Source organism: Tigriopus californicus, chromosome 8, assembly GCF_007210705.1.
Source record: "Tigriopus californicus strain San Diego chromosome 8, Tcal_SD_v2.1, whole genome shotgun sequence".
Taxonomy (NCBI): domain Eukaryota; kingdom Metazoa; phylum Arthropoda; class Copepoda; order Harpacticoida; family Harpacticidae; genus Tigriopus; species Tigriopus californicus.
The window spans coordinates 5953803-5960794 of NC_081447.1; positions in this window are offsets into that span (position 1 = coordinate 5953803).

Below are 6992 nucleotides of genomic sequence, written 5' to 3' on the forward strand. Positions count from 1 at the left end.
ACTTGGACAAGTTTTTGACAAAAATTCCGGATCAACCTTATATTCAAGGATTAGCCAGATCAGCCAACTCCAATTCGTTGGTCGATCAAATAATATATATAAATAAAAGTCAAGTAAGATAAATAATCTTCTCGTCTTGAACTGCTGGGATTCCAATCCCGGTAGCGGTAAGGAAGTCCGCCAAAAAACCTGTTTGTCATAAAACGAGATTTGAATTATTTGAATATAAATAATGATATTGAATTTTTTTACATTAATAACATCAAATTTATATGAAACTATGGTTTGATCATATATTGGCGCTAAATTGAGCAATTTAGATAAGTAAACAGTTCCTTACTTTATTCTTGAGTTTGTTTAAAGTTTCTATAATCTTTTTTACCAATATATATGACAATGAAACAACTCATTTTTACAGCCATTTTTGACGATGTGGTGGAAAATGGTTGCAACAAATGGCAGAAATATCCTTCAAAGTTGATTTTGCCATGGAGAAGGTACCTTGCATGTTAAATAATTATAGACATTTTTGGCCACGTAGCAGAAGCTGAAAGGAGTTCATTCAAAATCGACTTTTGCTTTCGCTGGTTTGTACAACTTTGACCGTATTGACTTTTTCTAGCCTCACTGTTATAAACTTCAGGCACGCAAAGAGAGCTCTGGCTATTGAAAAATAGACAATGTCAAATATCGGACCAAGCGTTGCTTCGGTATCACATTTTTCCCCGAGGCTTACAAATTTATCTCAATTTTATGCCATGCTTAATATTTTAGTTGGGAATCATTAACTTAAGGTTTTTGAACGTTCTTTAATTAGTAATTACTCAGCTTTCTCTTCCCCGCCTAACTGTTCTAACTTATTCTGGAATAATGTTGCATATTCGCCTGAGCTTGAAGTTGTAATTTTGATTTAAAAAAGTAGATTGGAGGGCTCAAAAATGTAAACTTTGACATTCCCTACAATTGATTCTGAATTCTGATTGAGGAAAAAGGTCATGGATACTTTTGAAGATGGATTGTAAAAGATACCTTTTGGACCTCCTTTAAATACTGCAAACTGCATTTTCCCTATCTGCTTGTTGTTCTCTAATTCTCAAATTATTCTTGCTTGCTTTTCTAAAAAAATGCAAATAGAACCTCATTACTTTACACACAAAAGAGCAAATATAAAACCATTTGTATTTTAACCGAGGTCTGTTCACCCTGAGAGATAGCTAAAATAAAGCACCCAGAGGAACCAAATTTGATTTAGAAACCTGCATGGTTTAGGGTATTAATTTGGGGGTCCAAGTTAGGGTCCAAGTTCAATCCCTTTTGATTTCAAAGATTTTGAAATAATGAGATATATTGAATTCTTTGGTAATTGCTTTAAACTTTTGCAAAATTAGTTTAATGTTGTCTTTTTATGTGTCTTTTTGCTTTTAAACAGGCTTATACTTTTGCGTTTGAAAAATATTTTCTTCCTTAGATAGCAAATCATTTGATGCTTTCAAATTCTTTTTATTGATTATTTAGCCCTCAAAAAGATTTTTTTCCCGAGCCCTCGTGAGTACTCTCTAAGTGCTGGGGGTTCTATTCTCAATAGCGGTTGCAAAGCCCGCAGAAGAAAGAAACAAAATATCCTTTTGGTTATATTTAGATGGTATGTTCCTTCTGCCCCTCCCAGTTCTCTTCCTTTGTTGAAAACGGGATTTTTTAGGACCACCCGTTGTTGGATAATCTGCACACATGCAGGTTAGGGAAAAAGGTTATAGATTTTGGTAGGCAAAAAATATGTGAGCAATGATGAGTACTTTGTAGAAAAATAGGTTATAAAGTAAAGGTATTCTTGGGCTTTTCCAAATAAGGTGAATCATTTTTGGAACGAACATACTTTATCGATATAGGATTAAAGTTTCCAAAACCGCTTCAACTAGGAACCGATCATCGATCATGAACGCAGAGTAAGGTATGAAGCATATTAAAAGGCTCCTCAGAGGACCTGAATTCAAATACATTCGTTTGAACGCCAAAAACGAAAGGGAGTTTCGCCCTAATCAACAATCATTTTTAAGAACAAATCACCTTTCAGAGAATAAGATGATAAATCCAGCTGACATTATCTAGAGCCATGTTCTCGGAATGTTAAAAAATCAAAAGATTGTCTGAAAATATTGTCTGTTTATCAGTACTTGCAATTTAACAAAGTAAAAGTACATGCTCCAACGGAGTCCAAACGGTACTTGATTCATTTGTCCTACTTGGGACAATTTGCACCTTCTATGTCAGTGAAAAATATTGAATATAGAGTAGGTACTTTGCCGGGGTCGATTGTTAATAGAGTACCTCTTTAAATATTCATGTGAAGCGACATTCACAAATGCTTTGTACGGCATAGTAAGATGGTAGGACGAAGCGACTGTGACTGACGTCATGCACCTTCACGTTTATCAGCTGATATGCCTTATTGATGAACAAGCACCCTCAAACCTTCAAACACGACACAATTTAAAACTTCAAAGTATCGAAAGTCAAAACCGTACTTCGGGGTTCTAGAAGTTACTGAAGCGAAATCTTTAAGTGCAGCATGGAGTTTAAACGATAGTCGAGGATGGGATCGCTTCACGTTGTAGGTTATATTATAAGTCACAAGTCTATCTGTGTCTTATCGTACAACAAGGGAGCAATGCCTTATTTGGGGAAGTAAACATGATTGAAGACAATTGAGGCTTAAATTATATATTTGAATATAGGAGATTCAGGAGAAATGAACATCTCAAGTCCCTCATGGCTTCTAAAGCATCTTGACCTGTAACCACAAGATCATCAAATTGCTCAATTTGACTAACATCGCCAATCTCAATAGACTCATCTTTAGAGCTATACTAAACTCGGTGGGGTTGAAAACACACTAGAGAACTCATCTCCAAGGATGCATATTAGCCATTACCTATACATTGTTAATAGCTTAACCATTGACCCCCAATAATCCAACAAGGTGTTTAATTTTTCCCTTAGAATTTCCATATGACAGAAAAGCCTTTGGAATCCACCTGACCCCCTGAACCACACTACCCTCTGCTTTTAATTGGTCATTTTTGATGAAGGCCTTAATCTTACCCTGAATCAATGGCTGCAATTATGGACAATTCTTGTTTCAGAATTGAAACCAGGGCTGGGTCTTGTAATCTTTCTACAATTAAGGGCCAGCGTTCGTCTTTGAACTTGAACTTAGCCGCACTCTCGAACACGCGGGCTTTTCAGTTATGGTTGACCCTATCTGGAGAACAGTGTGATCTGACAGATTATTTGGTGTCACCTGGACACACTGCATCAGATCAGGGTCATTTGGAAAAGATAAAGTCCAGGACGTTATTTGCTTTGATGGCTACACCAACATACTGGGAATGATTGCACAAGATTGCAAACTCCTCCAGCTTTTCAAACGACTGAGATGTCGATTTCGAAATGGGAATATACCCATCAGGACTAACCTCCCACTCTACAACGCTAGCCGGAAAATTAAAGTCCCCTAGAAAGAAAACTCTCGAGCAGACTGCCGGATCCAACTCATTTCCAGTGAATTGGAGAGCTGACACAAAAGAGCTTACTGAACAAGAAAGGAATCTATAGATTGTTACTATACATTGCCCTCGGATATGACAAATTAAGACATCTACTTCTCCATTCGACATTTGTGCACGACTAATTTGCAAATCATTCCTAACATATAGGCATACACCCCCAGGTTGGAATATGGGATCATCAAGGCGTATCCTATCACAACGAACTAACTTGAAACCAACTTTGGTTAGTTCTTCATCTAAGACCCCTGGCCGAAGCCAGGTTTCTGTTATAGAGATGGATGAAATCTCTCTCTCAACGACTACTTCTTTAAGACCTTAACTTTTGTTCTGTCTTTTTTAGAAATCAGACAATCCACGTTCGAATCAGACAATCCACGTCCAAATATAGCCCTTTTACGGGCCAGTCTTTTGACGGACCAAATTCACAAGATCTTAGACCATCCTCTCCAACCGTAAAAAAACTTTAGTTCGTTTTTAGTTTTTTTTTTTTTAGTTCAATTTTTCTCAGCATGTAGGTGTAGCCACCAGAGCAAATAACGTTCTGGATTTGGTCTTTTCCAATGACCCTGATTTTATCCAGTATGTCCATGTGACGACTAGTAATCTGTCAGATCATCATGTTCTTGAGATAGGGTCGACCATTACTCAAAAGCCGGCGTGCTTTAGAGTAAACCATTCAAAAAGATCGGTCTGGCTAAGTTCAAGTTCAAAGGTGAACATTGGACGTTGATTATGGAAAGATTAGAAGACCTGAATCTGGTTTCAATTCCGAAACAAGAATCGTCCATAAATGCAGCCATTGATAAATTAATTTCAGTTTTTGAGGCAGTTTGCTTCAGTCTAGCAATCTCTGAATGTGTTCCGAAAGGTGGAACACAGACAAAAATTCTAAAATGTAGGAAGACTTTGTTCAAAAAGAGTTGTAAACTGGCAAAAAGGCTGAAGAACACTTCGAATCCAGTAATTGTGGGTAGTCTCCAAAAAAGTTGGACGTAGTTCAGGGAAAAATTAAGGCCTCCATCGAATATGACCAGTTACAAACTGAGAGTAAGGTGGTTCAGGAGGTCAGGTCGAATCCGAAGGCGTTTTTCTCTTATGCAAACTCTAAGAGAAAGATCAAACACCCTGTAGGGCCTTTTGAGGTCGATGGGGAAGCCATTTGCAATGTAGAGACTATGGCTAACATGCTTGGAGATCAGTTCTCCAGTGCGTTTTCAACCCTACTGAGTGTAGAAGCAACAGCTCATTGCTCTAAAGATGAGTCTGTTGAGATTGACAAGGTCAGTCAAGTTGAGCGTTTAGATGATCTTGTAGTCACAGATCAAGATACTTTAGAGGCCATAAGGGACTAGAGGTTTTCAAGTTCTCCTGGTCCTGATTGTGTGACATCTCAGTTTCTAATGAGATGCTCACCGGTTATTGCTCCTTCTTTCTCGTACTTAATGCATTGCATCTTGGATCAGGGCAAGTTTCCATTTTCACTAAAGTTAGGTCACGTTGTTCCATTTTTTAAAGGGGGAGATAAGTCGCTTCCCAGCAACGCTAGGCCAATTTCTCTCGCTTCGAATCGAGCGAAGGTGTTTGAGAAGATCATGAAGTTCAAACTTGTCGAATTTCTTGATATTCATGAAGTCCTTCCTTCTAGCCAGCACGGGTTCCGAGCAGATTTTAGCACGGTTACCCAACTGATTGATCATATTGAGCAGGTTATTGAGGGACTAGAGAGCCATGAATCAGTTGATGTTGTCTATCTTGATTTTGCCAAGGCCTTTGACAAGGTAGATCATGGCTTTTTGTTGAATAGACTTCATGACATTGGTATCTAAGGCAAGGTTCTTAATTGGTTGAAAAGTTTCATTTCTGGTAGGAAGCAATTGGTTAAGGTTGAGGGATCCATTGGTGACATACATGATGTCAAGTCAGGTGTTCCCCAGGGCTCCATCTTAGGGCCCCTCCTTTTTATAATATTCGTTGCCCCGCTTCAAAAGCTTAGTATTACTGCCAGTCTCTCTTCTTATGCTAACGATACAAAGTTACTTTCTGGTAGGAATGACCAAGATTCCAGTAGCCTTGCAAAGGACTTAGATCGGATCTACTCTTGGGTAACTGAGAGTAATATGGCCCTGAACGGAATGAAATTCCGCGCAATGACCTTTGGGTCAACTCCTTTAAATACTCCACTTTGTCGATCCGATAGCATCTTTCAAGTCAGACTTGGACCAATATTTAGATAGCATTCCAGATCAACCCTACATTCAAGGACTATCTCGGTCTGCCAACTCAAATTCGTTGATAGACCAAAGATCATATAAAGATTGAAAGGTAATAAATAGACGAATTATAACCTTTCATTTTAATAGTACTGGGGATTACATTTCCTGTAGCGGTTAGAAAAGCCCGTGAAAAAAAAGATACGACCACAAGATCTTGTTGAATGGATGAAATTGGTCAAATTAGAGCCCAATAATATGCTTAGGGAACTCAAGAGATATGTCCAAAGTTATGGAGTAAACACTACATACATAAAGTTCGAATTTTCTTTGAAAATAGAACTTTGAAAAGAACCACTTTACAAGTAAATAGTATAACAATGATTTGCCTTTAATTGAAGAAATCTGCATTTCTTATTTTGTCACCTTAATTAAAAAAGTGGCTCAGAATTGCTATGGCCAAGAGCAGGCCGATTTGGTTGGAAGCTCGTTCGCAGTCCATATTTCAAGATCCAAGTCTTAAATCTTTTCATTTGAACACCGTGAAGGAAAAGTGCGAGCATCTATCCAGGCTTCCGTTAGTGAATCAATTTGGTCAAGTGGAATTACTCAATGGGGTGGACCAACTGGCGCTTATCACGCTGTAAGAAATTCGGACTGGAGCTCGTGGGGATCCCGTTTTAATGAAATGTGAACTTGGGTGGGTGGTCTGTGGAAAAGCGTCAGTCAGCGAGGAGAATTTTTGGTCTTATGAAATAGCGTATGCAATGAGGCTGATACGCGAAGAGACAACCAAACTCTCAAATAAACCAGGTTATTGGGTCAGTTTGCACTGGAAAAGTGATTTCAGACCAAAGAATGATGTAGAAGCGGCCGAGCGAAGATTGTGGTCGCTCCTTAAAAAGATGAAGAATAATCCCGATTTTGATCAGAATTACCGAAAACCTGAACAATGGTCATGCAAAACGAATTGACGAAGAAGAAGAGGTCAACCACCCGAATCAGAGATGATTACCACATCATGGGGTAAATGAAACACCGGGTTCGAGAAAAGTACGCGTGGTCTTTGATTACGCAGAAAAACTTTACGACCTGTCTCTCAATGATTGCCCTCCGCACGGATCCCAGCCTTCAAAATGATCTCGCATCACTGCTGCTAGCATTTGGAGATTTGGAAATTGCTCTAGCAGCCGATATCAAATCCATGTCCATCAGG